Source organism: Rhyacophila brunnea, unplaced genomic scaffold, assembly GCF_057557595.1.
Source record: "Rhyacophila brunnea isolate RB1 unplaced genomic scaffold, BYU_Rbru_1.0 scaffold_1, whole genome shotgun sequence".
Lineage (NCBI taxonomy): Eukaryota > Metazoa > Arthropoda > Insecta > Trichoptera > Rhyacophilidae > Rhyacophila > Rhyacophila brunnea.
In genome coordinates this window covers 28,013,594-28,036,630 of record NW_028232751.1, presented here as the reverse complement: position 1 = coordinate 28,036,630, position 23,037 = coordinate 28,013,594, and the positions used below count along the sequence as shown (strand labels likewise).

At 30.6% G+C, this 23,037-nt stretch overlaps 1 protein-coding gene across 2 annotated transcripts in view; it reads right to left on the bottom strand.

The window, feature by feature from the left end:
• LOC147079647 (UNC93-like protein) overlaps positions 1–22,574 on the bottom strand; it is a 191,073-nt gene extending 168,499 nt beyond the window's left edge. For both annotated transcript variants that reach the window (XM_085942784.1, XM_085942791.1), the window contains exon 1: positions 22,327–22,574. The gene's annotated coding sequence lies outside the window, so the exon portion shown is untranslated. The remainder of the gene's footprint in view (positions 1–22,326) is intronic.
• Positions 22,575–23,037: the final 463 nt, after the last annotated feature.

Genomic DNA, 23,037 nt, shown 5'->3' with positions numbered 1-23,037 from the left:
TAAGAAAAAATAATTGAATGGATAAACGTATGCAACCTGAAACTGTACCTATTTAAAAAAAAAACTTCATTTTGGTTTGTAGCACGTTAGCAAAATGTGTGTTTTTATGTCTGAGAGCGGCCCTGTTAGGAAAAATTGCGATATTGACTTGTAACTAAATTCATAGATGGACCGGTGGTCCTTTTTTTGCTTCAACTTCATACATTTAGGTTTTATCTTTAGGTGTTTGTCGACATCTTTGGTTAAGGGTATTTTACAAAGACGGCGATGTCGTCTTCAAACTAAGTATATCTCCTACCAAAAATTTAAATACTTTAGTAATTATTTTTTCTCCCTCTCTATATCTCTAATATAAAATATAAGTGTAATTTTAAATTTGTAGCCATATTTTTCTATCATTTTTTTTATTTCGTCAAATAAATTTTTGTATCCGATTTTGGTCGTGTCAATGAAATTTTATTTTATACGATGGAGTAGTCTAAGAACCCGATATTCGTCATATTAATGATATTAACCTTTCAAAGAAGAACCTACAAATATAACTCATGAACAAAAAATAATAATACGTAGATTTTGGAAATGTTGTTATCATTGTTTATCGATACTATTTTATTTAGCTATAACATCCCTAGACACCTCACAAGTACAATTCAATTAGTCATACCGGCTCGTTTCTCCATTTTATTTTTCAGTCTCTTAGGCCTGGCGCCATATCTACTTGCAGCTGTAACTACGTATTCACCGTTCACTTGCCACGCGAGGGGATTGGCAGGCGATATCACTCTTTAGCTGTGTACTATGATAGAAATTTGCTGGCAACTTGCTACAGTTTGACCGTCGTTCAAGCAATAATTCAATTCGAGTCTCATCACGAACACCGTGATACCGGCTCTTTTGACTTAACAACCATAAACGCATACAGGATACTCATTTTCCATGAAACGAGTAGCTTTTCGAACGTCATCATTAATTAACCCCAAAATCCAAACGCACCGTGCGAGTAATAAAAAGTACCATTTGCACACTAGTGGATGAGTGCACGACCCGGGACCTGCACCAGCTATAACGCCAAACAACGCCAAGGTTAGTGTCTGGATTAACTCCCGTTTAAACCTCCTTCAGCATCCACATCCACAATCATCCTAAATTATAGTCCGCTAAAAGGCGCCGCCAGTGACAATATAATAATATATATTATAATGTGGTTAAGCAACCATCGTTTTGATATATCTTTAAATATCAATTCGATTGATTCAATCGACGTAACAATTCGTGTCGTGTCTACATTTTTATGGGTTCATGTTCTTGAATTCATAAAAGCAAACGATAGTTTCCTTCATATCAGACGTTACAGTATCAATAAATTAGAATGTGTTGACATTACAGATTATAATACTATGCATTTTATTATCGAGATATGCATATTTCATCATTGGTTGCAATATGAAGACCGTTCTTTCGTCAAACCGCAGACTTTAAAATTTATTCGCTATGAACAGTTGTAACAGGTAAGTAGCAAGTGTTGTATGATACATAAATGTCAAAAGAATAATAAATATGTCACAATTTAAACAATGCATACTACATATTACGATTTTCCATTTTGAAATTTATGAACATTAAACAGTAGGTTATACCAAAGAGTTTGAACTATGCCCAAGGAGCTGGGGTGGATTTGTGGCCGGAGACTGTTGTGAGAAATATACGTAGGCATCTAAAATATGGACTCTTAACGTAAGAGAAATACAAAGATTACAAGCATCGCAACTTAGCATGGAAATGTGCATATAGAAAGACTACAAAATTAATATGGATATCGCTAAGCTGATAGGTGAACATGTCGCTCTGTGACTGGACCAATCATACAATGGTATCCACGGGATACTAAAATCCACTGAATATACGAATTTTTAAAGTTCAGTGGATGTACGTGGCAGCGAAAAGCCTGAATACCATTTTTCAGCTACCTGCACTTTAATATTATATTAAATTACTTATTACTATACTACTACTAAAAAAAAATAACTCCATCTCTCGACACCCCCTACGTATAAAGTCGGAACTGCAAAATGGTACTGGTCAGTAGTACAATTTTAATAAATTTTAATGACATAAAAATGTTATTTTTTAATGCTGGAATCGTAATTTTTTAGTTGATTGATATAATATGATATAATTACATTTATTCTATTTGATATATATTCGATTATCATTGTTGTATTTATCTTTAAAATTATTTAATAAAAGGCAATTGAAAATAGCCAAAACCGCAGTTTCGATCTTGAACACGTAGAAGGTGTCACTCTGTCAAACGTTTTGTTAAATATATTTGGATAATATCGGCTAATTTTAGACACACTGAGGCGTTAGAAATTAAATCATATTCACACTTGTCATATTCGTCGTGAAAATTATATGTTTTAGTCTTCTTTTGTGCACTCATTGCATTAATCATCAAATCAAATTATTATCCTACTAGGCAAAGAAACTACTGCACGAAAGTAATGCAAAACTACGCCTCAGTTAACAGCGCGGTTAATCATATCTTCTCTTCTTTTAACTTCTACGACAGGGCGTCCGTCGATGATGCAATACAAATCAAGTGATTCGACAAGTTCGCGCATACTTTCTCGTGGTTAATTTGAAAATGACTTTCATTTAAGCTGATTAAGGACATAAAAATAAGAATGGTTAATCCCCCCCCCCCCAAGATATTAATTAAATTATATTATATTACAACTAAAAGTACCAGGACTTCGAACCGGAACTGAACCAAAAATCTAAAACCGGATAAACCGTTATTTTTTTCGGAACGAAAGCCGGAATTGCGCATTTATTCTATATACAAGACTGCTATTGGCCGCTATCGGTAGATATCGAGGGTAATTTTTAGGACAATAAATTATTTTTATAATAAATTTAGTTACAATAAGTGCTATGTTTAACAGCATCTGTCTTGGTTGTGTTAAATTTTAAAGCGATATAAACAGATTTGACTATTTAGACGTCTAACTTATTGTAATTGTTACAATAAGTGCTAATACTTCGACACAAATATGGAAAACGACCCTCGATAGCTGCCTATAGCAGTATTATGTATAGAATAGATGCGCTGAGCCAATATTATATTTTTTTACTTGAACCGGAACGAAAACCTAAACGAAAAAATAACGGTTCGAAACCCTAAAATGTACACGCTTTATATATTTTAACGTAATTTGTATACGCGAACAAAATATGGTGCGATCGACGGGTTTAACATGTCTTGCGTACAAGAATCCTCATTCGCTCAATTTTTGAAGTTATACTTCTTTTGGTGCGTTTAGGAAATCAGATCAGAGTGTATTTTTGGCGTGTGATATGTAACACATAATTTATTTTTTCCCAGGAAAAAAAACGCACTCGATTGGATTCGAACCACGGATCATAGGGTTATCAGCCGAACGCTCTACATTTATTTACGCCACGGTATGGTACTGCAATCGTGACGATTATACAGTATAATATTATAGTTTAGAATTGTTCCGTTGCCTAGGCAGCGAATTTATTATTGTCGGCTATTTGCAATTCCTTACGTAAACAAACGATTAACCGTCAGAGTGACAGTTGGTACGTATAAAATCAATGAGTAACCATTATATTATTTAGTAATATAAGTTAAAGTATATACAAATAAACCAATGGCGTTCCAATAAGCGGTCCTTTTTCTTGAGTGTGTAATTTAACAAGATAATTAAGAGCTAGTCAAAGAATCTAGTTTATCACAAGTTTTGTTTTTGTTTTGTTACGCCAAAGAAGTATAACTTCTAACTCGCGTACATAAGTACACACTCCGATTTTTTTTTACAGATTAAGTTTGCATATTATTTTAATTTTGTGTTCTTTTGTTTAACTTATACTGCTGTCAGAATTATTTTCATTTAATATAATATATTGTCTACATATTTTAAACAGCTATTTTAATATTGAAAATATAAGATAAATATACATCGATCAACGAAGCGGCCTCGTGCGAAGCCAGTTATTTCAGGAGCATATGGGCCACCACAGAGTGGAGGTTGTATTAACAGATTTATGTTTTACGATAAGAAATGAATGTTAGCGACTTACTCAACCATTAGGTCCATACTCTGACTCCATAAAAACATTGAAAAACGACATGTTACGTTAATTATAAATTATATTCGAGCATGAGAAAGTATTTAGATTATTTTTGCATTATTAAAAAAGTATTAAATTTTAAATAGCTAACGCCGTAAATACTTGCAATAGTTGTGGAATTTTAAAATACTTACATAAAAAAAAATCCATAAAAAAATACTATAGATATTTCAAGACATACCTAATGTTAAAAATATATCTATAATAATATTGATACATACATATAATGAAATATATATAAACAATAATGTTAGATTATGACAATTTGCATTTTTCCTTCAAACGGCGTTAGGTACGCGAAAGTCTTTAAAATTTACGCGCCAAATTCTAATAGTATGTAATTTTTGTCAATGTACTATATGCGAGTAGTAAAAAATACAATCATTTTGAATTATCATATTACTTTTGGAAAAAAATTAATTTGCAATAAAAAAATAACCCTTACATTTTGAATCTGAAGGGCAAAATTTAATTCGAATAATCAAATCTAATTCTGATAGGAAATTTTCTAATTGTGAATATTTAAAGGAGAAATCATTATTCGTCGTCATAAGTGAAGTGCGCTGGTAAAATCTATATGTCTTACCAGAATGTTGTATGTTTGGGAAACAGTGCATTTCGCGATATACCTAAGCGTATTTCATCAACACGATTCAACGGTAATAAAACATAGTTATTATTTAACTGAGTGGATAGTTTAATTAGGCAATTAGAAGTATATTGGTTGTATATTTCAGAACAATAAAAATTAAATATTATACATAATAATATATGTAGCCAGGGAAGTGAAAATAACTTCAATGGACACGAAACATCTATTGCCGACCGGCGAGCTTGGTATATTAATTACCTTAATCGTGATAATGATAACACTAATAATAACTGTCAATTTGTTGATAGATACACATAATTTACTTATTAATTGAAATAAATTAAAATATATAGCAGGGACTTATTACATAATTTATATAATTTGGTGTATGCGTAAATATTAATTTGAAATTAAGTAATGATTATGCTTCATTTTATCAACGAACAATAAAATTAACGATAAAACGATACTAAATATTTTTGAAAGGAAGGGATTGAGAAGGGTAGTGACACTAGTGACTAACCGAAAACTCGTTTAGTTTCTCAATTATTGTAAATATTTATGGTAAGTATTCGGTTTAATTAAAAAAAAAAAAAATTGCCATCATTAGGGTCGATCCACTGATGGCGAACCTATGGCACGCGAGATGATTTTGCATGGCACGCGAATGTTTCATTTTGATGAGAAAAGAAGTTACTGCTATATATTATTATATATTTCAAAAATAATGACGACATAGGCATGTGTATTTTCTTCAGTTTTTCATATTATGTTTACCAATCGATGCGCAAGCGGAAACGACGAAATTCATGCATAAATGACAATTTGCATTACATAAAAATAGCAGGCAAATCCTTTTCAAGATAATCATTACGTTTAATGTAAATATGTATACAATTGCATATGTCGGTCTTTAGGATCGGCAATTAAAAATGAAAATATTCAATCAATAAACTTAACAAAAGAATTAATTATTCGCAGTCATTCAAATATAATAACTGCTTGTTATTTTGACTCAAACATAATCTCTAAAAATGGAAAACCGTTCATTGATGGATAATATAATATTAAAGAAGAGTGGTTCAAATGCTTCCACGATCTCTTTAGGAATTTTAAAACAAGACAAAAATATTCAAAGAATAAAAGATATGCCATTTACTAGAATAACGGTGAAACATAGAATATCAAGAACTCAATTGTAATTTTTAAACTTTTTAATGGAATTCTTAAAAACTGTTTTTTTGAAAACTTTAAAACATTTTTTCGCCACGAAAAACTGCTTGGCACGTCAGACAGTCGAAAAATATTTTTTGGAAAATTTTGGCACGCGTTCGTAAAAAGGTTCGCCATCCCTGGCCTAGCTCCTTCCGCTCAGATGTTAGTTCTCCGTTACCACGCACATTAACCGAAATTGAGGAATTTGCCGATCCAACCTAGATAGATCTTCCAGAGTAGCAGTGAATAGCTTTGGTGAGACCACGACACCCTGTCGGACACCTTTACTGATAGGAAATTTGCAAGACTGGCTGTTTGTTTCATCTGTCAATATATTATTTAAGAGTATTAGAGTTGACCCCTCGATTTGGAAATCATTGATGAGGATCGCTTCTTCGTGAGTAAAGCTATCATTACTTTTAGCATATCATTTTAAGTTAATTAATTAAGCGATTATAAATTTTATATTTTTAAACATTTTTTATACAGATATTATTCACAAATTCAGTTCACAAGTTCAAAAATTTTAAAGTGTTTGTAGGAGGAAAAGTTACACGAAAACATTTTTTTTATGTACGTTCATTATGAAAATAATGACAACATTTTATACAACATGTTAATGGAATATTATCCAGTGCTGCCTATAAAAAATTATAATACATTTTTATACAAAAAGTAAGGTACATCCTGCATCCTGTTTCATACATATTGAATATGTGTGATAACTGTGTCTAACTATTTTTTTAAAAATTAAATATCTTTTGTTGTCTTTTATTCACCATATGGGTATTTCCATTATTTTTTAGTAGAAACGAATTTAACATGGGATTAAAAACCTTCTACAATAATAATTTGTGTTGTAAACCATTGCTAAAATAATTTCGCGAGAGCACACCAGAGTGATTATTAAATCGGTTGACTATATTTAAACTTTTTTTTGTTCTTTTGCGACTGTTCAAATTTCTATAACAGCACTCGGCTGTCATGTAAGAATAATAATTTAAGCACTTTCTATTCCGCTGGCCACTTTTTAGATGACAATTTTATTTTATAAATCGCTCGTTTTCTTAGCCAAGTGGTATCGTACTAGTTAATTCACGTCAAGGGAACCGGAACAATAAAATTGATCATGAATATAAACCGTTTTTGATGATAGAATGATTTTGGTTATCGAAGATCAATAATATTCAAAACTCCAATAAATCCAATGTTGTGTTGAATGTTCAAAAGTGGCAATTGATGTGCCTAAAACTAAATTTTACAAGATAACAAAAAATCTGAATTGCAATAAAATTACAAATCAGGCACATACCATTTCTCATATTATTATAATCCCAAACTTTCCATATACATACCTACATCAAAATATATATTTTGGGAATTGACAAGTATTATTAGCCCATTTAAATATTCCAATGCAAGGCGCCAGCGATAATATGTCGGCTTATAAAGTCGTCATTTTCAAATCGCCTGGCAAAATCATAATATTACGTTATTTTTTTTTCAATGTATATTTGAACCCGGAGCACCTAATTGGTTGAGCAAGTGGCTAACACCAATTTCTTGTAAAACAAAAATCTGTTACGAGACCTCTTTGCGCGGCAGCCAAGATTCATAACATAGATAATAATATACAAAATTAATACAATCGACTTAGGGTACTTGATAGAATTTTAATTTTAATTGATGTCGGTTTTTTAGTATTCTATTTGGAGAGTTTTTAGCGAACTGGTTTTCACCTTTTGACGTATTCGGGTACACCTATATAAGCCTTCAGTACATGGTAAATATAATAATATTTGTATCAATTGTATTTTTATCATATTTACCATACAGTGTCTGAAAGATATCGAAAAATGAAACCCGGGTCCCTAACACCTAGTTTTATTAGAATATTATACTTTCTAAAAATACGCTGATGGCAAAGAGCTCTCAGTTTTTGGGAGAAGCTTAGATAGGCTATTCAGTGACGATGCCATATTTATATTACTTTTTTCATTACTACTGTATATTATTTATCACAGTTACCAGTGACGAAGAACGCCTATTAGACGAAGGTAATCAATTATAACAAGCTAGCAGAATAATCCCATGCACACTCAGTAATAAATTAATATACTATGATATATATATATTTTTTTCGACCATGTCCGATCCTAATAGGATCATATGGGCCTCTACAGAGTAGAGGTTTGTATTAACAGATTTTTTTTTTTTTTTTTTGCGAGAAATGGATGTCGGCCACTTGCTCAACCTATTAGGTCCATACCCTGACTCACACACAAATTGAAAAACAATATGTGTACTTGCCAGACCCAGGATTCGGACCTGGGACCCACGGCGTGATAGTCCAATGCTTTAGCCGCGCGGCCACCGCATGATGTTAATGTACAACAATTTAATCCACCATACCCCGCTAATCTCGAATATTTTAGAATAAACGAATCGTTCTGATTAGCATTAAAATGCATTTTTATTATACTGATAAAATACTTTAAATATAATCATTAAATAAAACTTTTGAATTATCAATCGTAATAAATCTTTTCTCAATTTGTTACATTCTAAATCTATTTTATTGAGGTATTTATATTGACAGCTGTCCCGCCCCCTGGGGGTCGTGGCACAAAGTGTTGGGAATCCGTGTACTCAGTGACGTCCCGTGGGACTATGCAGGTCTTGCGTTGAATAGGGGCAGCGAATAAAGGAACATATACAAATATGACAACCTTTGAGAACAGTGGCGATTTTCATGAAGCTAACGATATTGCCGCTTCATTAGAAATTCAAAATTCAAAAAATAATCGAAGCTTAAATAATCTTGACAAAATAATTATTAATGTGTACATTGTACTACGTATTGTAATGGCGGTGACCGTACAGGCAAATTTTTCACAAGGGTGCCTCCAAACCAATCAACACCACAGACCTCCACGCGCCTAAAACCACTACTGTTTGAGGGTAGGTTTCATGGAAATGCTCTAACTCTCAGTACGTGGTGATTATGTATATTTTAGTATTTTTGGGTAATTTGTCTATTTAAATAGGGATAGATGCTATGAATAAGCCGCACTCATATCGCACACAATATGATACGTTTGCACAGTCCGCTTAACATTCAAAATATCATATATATGCTACGGACACGATTGGGTTCAAAACTTTTACATTACATTACCGCGCCTCGCTACTTCTATATCTGATCCCGCATTTTCCAGCGTAGATTCCCCATAACTAGACACTAGATTCTATCGATTAACAACTGACGATATACTCGAAGGTCGAAGGCTTTATTGTCAGTTTTCAGCAATTAAACAACGTGGAGCTCAGTGCGTTGTGATTTATATTCCTTTTCAATTACGATGTTGTATACCTAATTCGTAATTACAATACAAAATCAAATCTTTCTATTAAGCATAACGGAAATACTTAATACTAAAAAGAAAAAAATGTTCTACTTATCAAATAATGTGTTACAAATTGCTTAAAGTCGAGCAGTATAATACTAATAGGCATCCACTAGGGATTGAACACATTGTTACGAAATAATATATAATTAAATAGGTACTCACTGAACAATTTATTTTAAACGTGTTTTAATTGCAAAAATAATTACAAGATAAAAATATTTTTTTATATACCACGTTTTTAAATTTTCTGTTGAATTATATAAACTTGACAATTATATTATGTATTAATAAATACTTTTTTTGTACTTGATAAATAAATACTGAATAAATATTAGAGAATACAGAAATGTCATTTTGACATTTCATATTGATTTCCACAGTATATATTAATAATTTAGTTGCTAGGACCCCCTTACCAACCAATATTAGTGTTTTACTTTTAGCGAATTTATCCCGAAACATACAAAACAGAATTGACAGAAAATTAATTCAATTCTGATTAAATATGGCCAAAAGTATTAAAAGAATGCATTGTCGTCGTGTTCTGATATATTCTAAAAGTTTCAAATATCTAGCTAGTCGGGAATTTGTTAAAAATCTTCAATCGTCCAATACAAATCTTGGACACGCAAGAAAAAATCTGTACCGGACAAACAAGAATATGAGCTAATAAAAACGTGGTAATAATAAACGAACGTTTGTTGAGCTTAACTTTGAATATTATTTTTATAGTAGTTGTTGTTATCAGTGAAACAGTTTAATAACTTCTCACCTCGGTCTTTCAAATAGAAACAACGAGTTTAGTATTGAATAATTAGTATCAGTTTTTAGTCTAAATTTGTATTATATTTATATCAAATTGAAAATTGATACATTAACAACAAATACACGATTCTAAAACAACCTCTAAAATATAGCTGTTATACGAGCGGCATTCAAAATCAAGAGTTTTACAGATTTTCAGTGTTTTTTTTTACTATTAGTTTACAATAATAAAAATGCAGCATTATTTCTTGTGCATAACAATATTAATTGTATAAATTTTGTTGCATACATATTAAACAGCTATTTATGTTAGTATCTCATAAATAACCATTATGTTAGTATCTCATAAATCAAATATGTGTATGAAGTTTTAATAGTAAATTTATATTAAATTCTAATTGATAACAGTTTTGTACTTTTCCACATGAATCGCTTTTAAAAACATATATTTTATACCTATTGTACTTATGTGTGCAACTATTAAACTTTGTTACTGTACCGACACTATATATTTTTTTTCTAACTTACATTGTTAATAGAATAATCTAATTTCTCACACGTATTACTATGAAATATTGCAAAATAGGATTTAAAAGTATTTATTATTAAATTGTCCCGTCAGTCAATTTACATTTAATAGAAAAATACCACTTTATGGTTTTAAGACTGGGAACTAATATTTTTTTTTGGTAAATATGTTGTCGACTAATACGCGTAAACGAGATCTTCGCCATTCTTGTATACACAATACATTTTATTTTCTTCAACTGTGTAGAGAATACCTGGCATTGGGGATGCCAATTGAGTTAGCGATAGCTTCAGTAATCAATATATTCCACGTAGGTACGCGTGCGGATTTAGCAGGCCATCAATGATGTATATTCGATGTTTTCAAGAAATCAAATAAAACAATCTAAAGTTTTAATTACAATAATGATCGATAAGAATTTAGAATTTTGCGTTTTCGACAACCTTTTTATATCAAAGAAACGGACACTTATGTCATTCGCTATTTTGATTTTACATATATAATCGATGCAAGGAAAAAGGTAAACCGCTAGTCTTTCATCCATAGGCTCCGGGTTAAATTTCTGGCAAGGTCACAGTATATTAAATTTATGCGATTTTCTCAAATCCCGGGTGTTTATGATTATTATTACTAACTACAGTACTGGTTCACTACACTACTACTACTAGGTCTCATGGCATGCTGTAGTGTTAAATAATATATAAGTACCTATGTATATTATGTAATTAATTAAAATTTAAATAATATCACAAAAATATCAAATTGAAATATCGTCGCTATCGGATTAGTTTGCCGAATATCCGTTTTTGTCAAAATCGACCTTTTAATGCAGAATGATTTTTTGTATCTAAATGGACCAGAACCATCGTTTTTTTTAAATTTACTTTGTAATGAATAATACAGCATTTTTTTTTAATTTGGTCTATTCGACAAACCAATTCTACAGCGACAATATGTAATCTTGCCGTAGAAAATTGCTCACTTGTCTCAAACATAAGTATCATTATTGCATTCACAAGTCAAAACTGCCCAAATTTTAACATAAATTATCAATAGAGGCGAGAAATTATTTCTAAAAATAGGATATGTTTAATATTAATTCACTCATTATGCCTCTAAAAGTAACAGCTAAATTACATATTATATTGAACTTATTGATCTTATTGCTACATCTGATTACCCACAATATAATTAATTAAATTGAAATATTATAAGATTGGGAATCGCTTCATCATTACCACCGTCGGCTATGAAATGTACATTCACGAATTAAAAACAAGTGAAGCAGTCGGTACAGTCGAAGTAGTTTCCTACGTGCAAAAAATAGCCCAGATATTTTTTTTCATTTTAACAGTACTACAGTACCTACTTACTCTCGCCTAGCGCGTTTTTCGTAACTGTCGATACACTTTGGGTATTGATATTAGATAGTAATATCAGGAATTAATAGTGCCAAGTAGAGTAAATACATTTAGTTAAGGCACCTTAGATGTTTTCGGAAACTGGGAAATGTTTACGCAATACTTACACAAAGTAACATCACAATATAATGTGATAATATTAAATAACGTTGATCACACCATAGCTCCCATAGGAATTGAATAGCAGAAATGTAAAAAAGCATGTAAACTAAATTTTTTATGTCCTTAACCGGCTTACGTGAGAGTTATTTTCAAATTATCCGTTAGGAAGCCCGCGTGACGTCATCGTATCGCATAATTCGTATTGTATCATTCACAACCTACCGCAGAAGTGAGAGATAGAAATGTTGTGAAAACCTGCGCTTTAAACAGAGGCGTAGTTTCTCCTTATCGTCGTGAACAGTACAAGAATAGTTTGACAATGAGTTCAATGAGTCCCCAAAAGTGTTCACGATGAATGAAAAATTGAGTACTTACGTACATATTTATGTTGGTCAAAGGCAAGCCTGGTTATTGTATTTGTAACGCCTCGGTATACTTAGCCAAATATAAGAGTTTTTTCAAGTTGAAGAATGACAAAGGGTGATTATGGAAGGTTGATGACTGCCTGTTTTTATACTGAATGATCACAACCTAGTTAAAGTTGAACATGTCTGGTATAATGTTTTTCCAAAAAAGTGTATATAGGTTTGACTTTACAAAGCTTTAACACAACCAGAAGTCGATTTTATCATATTTCTTATTGTTTTAAGAGTTATTTTTACCAGCCAAAGACAAAGGTTTAAAAAGGCTCACTCGATTCCAAAGTGTCTAAAAAATGTAGAAATATTAAATTTACATTGATATTATCATTTTCTCTTTTACACGTAGACTATCTTTGGCTAACTATGTATAGTTATGTTATAATTATTATAGATGAATGCAGGAAATCTGACTATTATGATAACTTATGCAATGAAAACTGCGTACACTTATCTATATATTCAATTTGTGTGTATCTCATATTTTTCGCTGGAAAAGTTTGTTGAAAGTGACAAAGATGATACGATATTAAATGGGTATTTAACATTTAACTTGACTCGCAAAAAGAATATTTTTATGAGAGAAATTTAATCATAATAACTAGAAGGCGATTGCCATGGTAACTGCGAATAGGTTTATTATTCCATTCATAAGTAATGAAATTAAAACGTAAACGAAACAAGTTGCATATTTAAATACTATTGAATTATTGTTTGTATCGTTATTCTGAAATTTTCAAGTTAAGGGCCCGGTTGCTGTGTAAAGGTTTAAAATTAAGAAATTAGGGCATCTTTGCAAGCTATGCATGAATAATCTGTAGATTTTGTAGAAGATAATGTAATAAACAAACAAATGTTATAAAACCCCCGTAATAAACTTAATTTTTTCTACAGTCGATTTTCCGTGATACCATATTTTTTACTTTCCAGAGATACCTAATTATATTATCTACAATAGTATTTTTTTCTTGAGCATAATATAATATATTACGTATTAGAAAAAAATCCAGTTGAATCGAACTAACATAATATTTCACTCAGGTACCGTGATTTATGTGAATTATTTCTAATAACTACGTTTGTATTATGAAGTACTTAAAATTATTTGTAATCAATTAAGGTAACTGGTAAATAATATTACTATTGTAATAATTGTAAATTGAAATACATACACACTAGTAGGTATTTATTATAAGTCCACATGTTACCGAAATTTTCATTTTCATAATTCTTAGTTAATCAACTCCGTTGTTTGGTCACAAAATAAAATTATTATAATAGTTATTAACATACAATAATAAAAATCGGTGTATACTTATGTACGCACATTAGAAGTTATAATTCTTTGGCGTAATAAAACAAATAATTATTGTATTGGACCAAAACTCATCTTTGTCATATAGCGGTTTTGCAGCGGAATTGATATGATGAAAAGTTTGGCTATAAGAGACTCCTCATCAGTGATGCCAACCGTACTATAATTATAATACAATACCATAATTTTAATTCCGCGAAAAATGTAAAATACTATAATTTTAAGCCAAATATACCAAAATACTATAATTTTAAAGGATTCAAGACGAAAAATGTTCCTGTACTATATATTTTTTAGAAATACTATAATTTTTACGCTTTTGTACTATAATCAGCATATAAAAAGAAGGCAACACTGCTCCTCATATTAACAACGGATATGAGGAGTCTCTTAAAGACAAACTTTTAATAAAAAATAAAATAAAATTAGTATCTAAATGATTATATACAGGTATAGAGCCTACCACATCGCTGAATAAACGAACTCATAAAATTCGGTGGATATAATTGGCAGCGAAGAATAAAGGAACAAGAGAGTCCTATATCCAGCAGTGGTTCAACTACTGCTTATGATAATAGAGATGATGCACTTTATAACAATTTAATAAAAATATTTACTCTTTTTCTGCTATGCAACGCATAAAGCAAAGTTCATTCATAATGAAATGTTAATTTTCACATGCATAAATGAGACCTGAAAAATCCTAGTCTTTATTAGGTGATGGATTTTGCTTTTCTTGGATTTAATACTGTATCAATTCAGACAATTCATCATAAGGATTAGATTTTCTGTCAGAGTATATCATATATGACTCCATTAAATTTGCTCAACACGGCCCATTACCATTGTACCAACTTGAATATCTCTATCACATCGTATACTCTTGTCTGCTTGCTTTTCCATTGGTATAACATAATAATATTATATACCTACGTATATCTATATAGCGACCTGGGATTTTTTTGCAAAACGGATTGCCTTCCGGTACTTCTTCAAACAGTTCTTATCAATATTACATTATACATACACAATAATTGTCGAATCGAGGAAAATAAAATATGTATGTATATCCACAGTAAAATTAGATGTAAAATGCAAGAGAATAGATTAATCAGCTTAATTTCTAAGTTGTTACGAAAATAGTTGTCTTTATACTTGGCTTTAAATATTTTTAATCCCGATGTGTCAATTTTGTCGTCTATTAAGTCAAGTTTTTTTACTACTTATGAATTTAAAAACCCCCACTGTAAACTGGAGTAATTTAAATTTAAAAATAATCAGTAATCACATTCGTCGGCCCTCATGCTGACCTTTCATCCAGGGATGACGGGTTTCGAGTGAGTTCACACAATATATTTATGTGATTTTATCAAAGTTGTGTCTTTGCGATTGTTTCGCTTATATTATTAACTACTACACTACTATCATTGAGTCTCGTGGCCTGTTGTAGTGTTAAATAGAATACCTATATAATATATTATTTGAAAAACTGTTTTAGTTTTTTTAGATAGCATCTTGTAAAATACTGTCGCAACTTAGTTACAACACTATTTTATTATCGATTCATCAGTTTTCGGAAAGTAATATATTGTATTAAGTGCTTTTTCTCTGATACTATTTGAGTTTGAGATACGACAGTATTTTATTAAAATATCAACAAAAAACGAATCCAACCATATCCATAACTCTAATCTGGCTCGCACATCAAAATTCGTCTCGTCTGCAACGTGTCGAATACATCGATGTGACGTCATCATTATTCACAAAACACGCGTTGCCGAATGTGGAATGTGTCATTTTAGTTTGAAAAAAAGACAGCTGCAGTCACATGCAACTATTTTCACCCGACATAAAGCGCAGGTTTATAATCCCGAAATGTCGCACTTCGTCATTCATTTTGGCTTGCCGTATGACGTCACTGTCCTAGCACGGCTTGCCTATATACACATAATTAAGTTGCATGTTGCGCTTAGTTTTTATTTATGATTATTATCACTGTCGAGACGATTTTTAATGTGCGACTGGGCTAAAACGATCATTTCAGACTTACGACACTATGTTACTAGGGGTTCGATACGTATGTTTTTATTAAAAGTAAATTATTGGATTGTAATGTCAAAATGATCATTATTTTTCTTCAATATAGCGGTGGCCAGATAATAATTAACAAGCGATTATTTTTTTGCGCCGTCAAGTACGTGTCCGGGAACGAAATAGACCGAGTTGGTGAAAGAACGTGACTTACATCAGTTTTCAGGATTTATTGTAATCGCGTATGTATTCAACGTTTGTTTTGTACAAGTAAATTGTTTGCATAATAATGGAGAATGATCATGTAATACGTGCATATATGAGAAAACATCTGGACCAGAAAATATATATAAAAAAAAAGATATTCACTTATACAACATTTTCTATATTGGAAATCATTGTAAGGCTAAAATATATTTAATTTCCATTATTATATATGTTTTAATATTTAATACTTCACACATCATAAAAAATGGATACTTTTTAAAATAATTGAAAGAAAATAAATATATATCTAAGAGAACCAAGACATAATAATATAATTATATTCTTATTTGATGCGCAACAATACATTACGACAATGGTATTCAAAGTGTGCGCCGTAAACTGTTCCAAAAAAATGTATAATTTCAAACAATCATAATTCACTATGCTGATATTGGTACAGTCACAGTGGGAGATTTTAGTATACAGATATTACGAGTTTGGCTCAAAATGCCGAAGGCCGAAATCCCGAATGCTGAAATCCTGAATGCTGAAATCCCGAATGGCCGAAATCTCGAATGGCCAAATCCCGAATGCTGAAATTCCGAATGGCCAAATGCCGAATGGCCGGAATCCCAAAGGCCGACATCACAAAAAATAAAAAAATACAAACAGTAATAATTCTCAACAACTACCAACTCGGAAGCAAAAAATACTACTTTTTATAAAGAAGATGCAAAAAAAAAATATAAGTAGATATTTATATATATTGACAATTATTAATATCTTAGTTTCCAATTTTCCACAAAAGTCAAGTGATTTACTGTTTAATATTTAGTTCATAAATATGTATAATTATTAGTAAATACTTGATTTTGATTATAAATAGAACTAATTTGCTAGAACAGATTTCTCAAAAAAACTATTTTTACGAAATACCTGTTTTAATTTTCACCATATTTTGTAAGTATGCAATATAATCCGCCGCTTTCACTAATTGGACACTTGTCTGGTTTTTGGGGTGTCGGATTACTGAGAGAGTACTGTATTGGTAGATACTTCTGTTTTTTTCAAGTATTTTACAAATATCAGTATTAGTACCGAATCTTCAATAGGAAATACCGAAAGACCGGCATTTGTATTTTCATTCGGTATTGCAATCTCTAGGGATGTACCCTGAAAAGTACGAAGGTCCGGGGTTAGACGGGGTAAATTCCAGACGTAAGTGTCAGACACCTATTAGGTTTTATGAACCCCTCTCCCTCCCGCCGCGTTAAAAAATATATTCTATAATATATTCGTTCACACTTGTCCGCGGCCTGGTACAAATTGACTCCAAATCCACCGTGTCTGAACCGAGTCTTATAGATGCCGAATGTTCGACCGCGAAGATATGGTATTCAAACACAATATATTCTTGCTGTACTACCTCACGATGGCTATCTTATGGTGGTGCACATTTCGTGCGTTAAAATTGATATGAAGTCCATATAAAATTTAAAAATAACTATGAAAAATACTTCATGGGTATTAATTTAGAGATTTGCATATTGGTTTCTACGAAAAGATGAATATGCGTACTTACTCTCTCTCTGCAGGATTGCTTGAAGACTGTGAGTTGTTACAGCAGCAAACTTTAATTTTTTAAAGTAAACTTAATAAAAACCAAATATCATTCAAAACAGATAGAGAAGTATGATTTACCCCAACTTGTATAATATGGAGGGACGAAGATAGCAGCAAAAACGTGGCTAGAAAGAGATTCTGTTGGCTACGAAACCCTTCGTAAGTGGCTCAATATCCAAGGCGTAGTGGATCTTGCCCAGAAAGATAGTTGTAGTTGATAGAAGACGAAACTAAAAAAGTAGTATAGTCTGATTACAAGACTAAACTTGAAAAACTGTATATTAAACCAATTTATTTGCGTAATGCTCAGTCAGAAATTTTATACGGTAACGGCGCCGTGAGATGAAAAGTCTGAAAACCACTTATACTTATACTTACACTAATAAATGTAAAAAATCTTAACACCACTACACATTTATGTACTGAAATATGGCTATATTCTAAAACATGAGAGCGAGAGGTTTAAAATAATACTATTTTATGTAATAAAAATACTTTATGCAGTCATCAAATGTTTAAAATAAATATAAAGGATAATAAGGCTAAAAATTATATAAATAGATTATCTACAACGTTTAAGGAATGTCCAGGATCATGCTTTGAAAATAGAAAAAAGCTCCATTTTGACCCACGTTGAGCACGTCCGCCCTTAAGCATATTTTTTTTTCGTAAGCCTATTATAATATCCAAGAAAGTTCTGTTTTATCTTTTTACGTTTTCCCCAACATGCATGCTCTGAAGCTTTAACATGTTCTGAAGGTTAAATAGATTGAATGGTATTGTTAAATTCGGTTTGCTGTGACTTGGGACCAGGGTCAAAGCAATTTAATAATATTCAGATTTTGATAAATCCACACACGAAAACATAAACAATTATTATTTTCTCCATAATTCGGCGACTTCAAAAAACTAACCATAATGAAATGGATATACTAGTTAACAATGTCTTATTGAAGCAGACAAAATTGGTTCTGACTATTATTAAACTATATGGAATAAATGTGTACTTTCTTTATTATATATGATATAATATTATGTAACTGAAGATTATTTTTAAATACTGGTGGGTTGTAGAAAAATAATGGACAACATTACAAGCACGTGTGTATTGATTTGAAATATGCATTAATAATAATATTATATTATTGTATTTCTTTTTCTTCAGGCCGTATTTAAAGATCAATTTAAAACTTATACTAGTTTATATGTAATATGTAGAAATGCATAAACCTGGCCACGTTATTTTTTTTTATATTAATTTATAGGTATCAAAAATTTCTAATTAGATATCTAATGAAAAAATGTATTAAATATTCTTACTGTTCATTTTTAGTGGAACATTATTTGAATGTTTAGATTTATAGGTTTGTTCGTACTTATTCACAATTAATATACAGTAGAAGCTTGACTATTCGGACTAATTGAGGATGAAGGTAGTCCGGACAGTGAGAAATCCGGATAATCGAAATAAAAACATAATATTAGGGAAAGAAAAGTATATTTTGCGTAAACATTTTTATTAATATACCTATTGATAGCTTTTAGTGGTTGGTAGTGCTATTGGTAGTTTAAATCGTAAACTGCGTAATTTCATATAACTGACTCATGTCTCTTCAAAGCATTGATTATATCCACTTTGTCTTTTAATGATATTACAACACGTTTTCTCTTCGATGGCATATCGATAATATTCAAAATAAATATTTAAATCGCGAAAATAAACGTTTCAGAAAACTAACTTGTGTTTATTTTGACTAATCCGGATACTCGAGGTTCCACTATAGTACATAACATGTACTTACATTGCGTTATAATTCCGTATTTTTTCTCATCGTAGAATTTGAATTTTTTTTGATCTCATGAAATATATTAATATTCTGAACATTATCGTACTTAAATTGAGAATAAGGCCATATTTTTGGTAAGTATATCATATATTCGTGGTTATAGGACTTTTTAACAAAATATTAATGTATCAACACGTGCATCATATCGTCGATTTTAATGCTAAATAACATTATTTACTAAAATATTTTTGGTTATATTTATATTAGAGTCTATAATTTACTCGGAAAATTGCAACAATTTGGGCAACTTATATATTTGTCTTGATATTATATATATTAGGTATGATGGTTACAAAAACTATTATCCAAATTATTGAACATGCATAATTTTGAAAAACACTTCTGTATGTCATTAGTATGTAATGTAATTAGTATGTCACCTTGTAGCATAGTGGAAATGCTCACGAGGCGTAAACCCAAGAAATACAGGTTCGATCCTGCCGGGTGTATTACTTTTTTCAAAAAGCTTTTTTCTATTGGTTATAATTTATTTTCTCAGAAGTGTTTTTCAAAACTAATCTGTTCTAACTACTCTAACTAATCTTCAATAATTAGAATGGTTCATTCTTAAATCTTGTGAATTTTTCGTTGAATAAAAGAAATAGTTAATTAAATATTATCCTTGGATCGATTCTATGTTATTTGTTATTTAAATGTTATAATGCTAAAATAAGTCATAAAAAGAATATTTTTCATTTAAAACATAATACTTAATTGTATAATTGCACATGTTTTTTATCGATGATCTACAGGAAACTTGATAAGTTCCTGGGAAAGCACAATGGGAAAAAAGAAATCTTCAGATATAAATATAGTATCATAAAATACATACATCATAGCAAATACAGAACACAAAATGTTGCAAATTCTTTGAAATTAGGAGTCATTTACAAGTTTTTCGAATTTTACTGTACAATGTTATTTAATATTAAAATTTAAGATATAACTATTGATAAAATACAATTTAAAAAAAATGTTATACCTACGAAGATCTGACGGAATTTACCTACAATAATACTGTTTTCTGATATTAATATATTTTTCAAAAGATCATGCGATGTTAATTTCTAAAATTATAAAAGATAGGGAATTATAACGACATCATATTATATATGTTTTTCTTATTTACAGTATATTTATTCAAAATTCTTCATTATTTACTTTCACACACTACATTGGCCTTTAAATCGAATGTGATTTCCGGGAATAATATAACGGTCAAGTTAAGATGTAGTAATTCTTCCTTTTCCGTATATATTTTATACCGATTCCGATCAATTTCATTATGGTTGAAAATTAATATTCGCTGCTTAGGCAGAATTGTGAGTAAGTAGACAAAATAATCAAATAACACGAAGAAGGGTCAGAATTACCCAAAATAATACCACAGTTAGTATTTTTAATGCAGTAATTTAATTGTAAATTTTTATTTTAAGACTAGAACTAGTTTCCTTCACCTATACTGATATTTTCAAGTGAAAGAGAAAACCGGAAAATACACCTTCATAGATTAATCGATAAGTAATTAATATAATGTCCATATAACGAAGCGGGAAAAATCAATTCTGATATGCAATTGTTTTCTATAATGTAAATTCTTGAATAATATGTCATTCATATGGAATCATTGTCCACGAGTCACATTATTTATTGAACGAACCACCCCTGTAATTTACGCAAGTACTTTTTTTATACATACATATATTTTATACTGGACTGTAGAACGATTATAATAAACAAAAATATAATAAAACATACGAACACAGTGGTAAATGTATTATAAGTTATAATACACTAACAACAAAAACTAAATATCTTCGGTTCATTTTAAACATTATTTTTGTGGCTACTTTCATAAATCTTATTTACCCAAAGTACGGTGCTAATAACATAATAATATTTTCAAACAAATATTAGTTACGATTACATCTCCAATAATTTCATTAGTTAGTTTTTGTCGTTGAAATTTTATTACTTACTGGTGGAATAATAAACCAAACCACCCTTATGATAATTGACTTTATAGGCAGTATGTTTAGAAAATACTCGTATTTAAAAAAAAAATAATACCCAAAGACAAAAGTTGAAAAGAATTGTATACTGCCTGGATGGTTGGTACCTATAACTCTTTAAAAAATATTAGGCACGTTTTAACGCTTTTTATAGTTGTCCTTGTTATTAATCTTGATAAACATATAAAAGCCTATAATATATATTATTATTGTGTTTTTATCTCATATTTAAATTAATTTTATCATTTTTCATATTAAAAATTTTTGACGCATTATTTTTTATCCTCTAAAGTTAGTATTATAATATCATATTATTAAAAGGGCAATATAATTACATATTTTTAAATAATTACAATTCTGTTGTTCAACTAAACGCATTGCCGCAAAATAATTGTAGTATAATTATTTACAATGAAAACTTTAAAAGGATAAATTGTATTGCATGATTGAAATGAAATTAAATAAATAAATCCATAATTAAATACAATATTAAAATAATGTGTATTATTGTAAATGCATGTATTTTTTAATGAATGTATGCTGGTACATATGTTTTATTGTGTGTGTTGGATTCGCGTATGCGTTTTTATTGTAAGAAAAAATATTAAATCAACATATTTTAAAGATAAAATTTAATATATATATTTTTTAATATTGGATTCTGTTCAAAAACTTACTTGACACTCGCGCGCCGTGCTATTGTCACAATCGGGGTGGCGTTTTTCAGGATTTTCACTTAGCGTTGATACTGATAACTTCGTGGCCAACTGATTTCTACACTATGATAAAGGTGTTGTGTGATCGAGGAAAGTGAACGGTCGACTAATGATCGGGCGCGATACACGCCGGTAGAGGTGTTCTTCGGTACTAACTGTGGCGGTGGCTAGCGTTTGGTTTTATTGATGACAGGGGACGCTCAGGTATTGCGAATTACTATTCGTTGCCTATCAAAATTAAATATAAACACGGACGCTGGAAATTTCATTTTCTGCAGAGCGACATACATGCCAGTCGGCAATTGCTGAAAACTCCTATGGTGATTCCTGCACCAACCTAGTGAAGCACGCAGCTACCACATTTTTACAACGTTTTTCTTAGCTCGTATTCTTATTTGTCCGATGGTTGTTTGTCCGGTACAAATCTTGCAATCGATTTTTAACTAACTTCCTGACTAGTAGACATTTGAAACTTCATAACACGATGCCAATGCATTTTTTAAATACTTTTAGCCATCTTTAAGTAGAATTGATTTCATTTTCAGTTAATTCTGTTTTGTATGAAAAGTTATTTCTGAATATATCCGTAAAAAGTAAAACTAATATTGGTTGCTAAGTGGGTCCTAGCAACTACATTATTAATATCAATATATACGTTCGATACTATGGAAA